General features: G+C 38.5%; 1 long non-coding RNA gene across 1 annotated transcript; it reads left to right on the top strand.

The window, feature by feature from the left end:
- Positions 1–112: 112 nt before the first annotated feature.
- LOC106944384 (uncharacterized) lies at positions 113–1108 on the top strand. The gene is made up of 3 exons (XR_001424259.1): positions 113–634; positions 809–844; positions 953–1108. It is a non-coding gene; the product is annotated as an uncharacterized LOC106944384 (long non-coding RNA).
- The last annotated feature ends 6 nt before the right edge of the window (positions 1109–1114 follow it).

Raw genomic sequence — 1114 nt, 5'->3', positions numbered from 1 at the left:
ATGGATGGATGGATGTTTTAAATCAATTGACAGCACTACAAAACTACATCACTGAGCACATATTTACACACATGCTGCACATGGGTATAATTCTGTGAAAATAAATTCTAAACAAGAATAATTTATATATACTAATACATGTATTATATCCTAATGTTCATATAATCCACCATGAAGGTTTTTATCTGTTATACCCTTTGTATTCCTGAACATCTCTTTCCATCAGCTCCCACCAGGGGGCGCCACAGCAGATCCTCATTCTCCATCATAAATCCTCTTTCCCTCCATCTCCTCCTTCTCTACATCCATTAACTTCTGTTTCTTCCTCTGTTCCTCCTCTCCTGCACCTCCATGTTCAACATCCTTTGTCCAGTTGTACTTATGTAGTAAATCATTTATGTAGGATATTTGGACATTTAAATTTAGTATTGAATAAAAACAATTATTTTCCTGCTTGTCGTCGTCATTCTGAACGTAGATCCTGAGTTCAGGTGGATCCAGTGAATGTGTCTCTGCTGCTCTGACCCCGTGATGTGGAGGAAGGAGGCGGGTTCAGCTCAGTAAAACCAGCTGAGCTGAAGCTTCAGATCAGTCAGAGCTACGATGAGACCAACATGTCTACCAGCTTCACTCTGTGAGTACAAACACGTTAACATCTGCTCACCTTCTCATGGTTCATTTAGAGTTTGGAGTCAAAGCGTAAAAGAATATATAAGAATTTAGATTTATAACTATTCACATTGACTCCCAAGCTAGTCAGATTTTAAAGAGTTTCAGTTTCTGATCTAAATATTTAATTTTTCTTTAGTTCTGGCCTCATTGCTGTTCTCAACTGGGGTTAAAGGTTGGTAAATCTTTTTACATTTTCAAATATGTTGTTTGGAAATATCAGATTTGAAGAATTTAAAATGTATTTTCTCCACAACTGACCTCATGATCATTTTATTTCCAGTTCTCCCAGTTCGTCTGACTGTGAGTCCCAGCAGATCTCAGTTCTTTAGAGGAGAATCAGTGACTCTGATCTGTGAGGATGAAAACAGCTCTGATGGAGGAACTGTGAGGAGAAACACAACCAGGAAACTGTCTGAGTGTAAAGATGGATGGGGAGAAGCTG

The sequence above is a fragment of the Poecilia latipinna genome, unplaced genomic scaffold (assembly GCF_001443285.1).
Source record: "Poecilia latipinna isolate Pla-1442-1.1 unplaced genomic scaffold, P_latipinna-1.0 Scaffold8804, whole genome shotgun sequence".
Classification (NCBI taxonomy): domain Eukaryota; kingdom Metazoa; phylum Chordata; class Actinopteri; order Cyprinodontiformes; family Poeciliidae; genus Poecilia; species Poecilia latipinna.
Note: the sequence above shows the minus strand (reverse complement) of the source record. Positions and strands in the feature narration are given on the sequence as shown.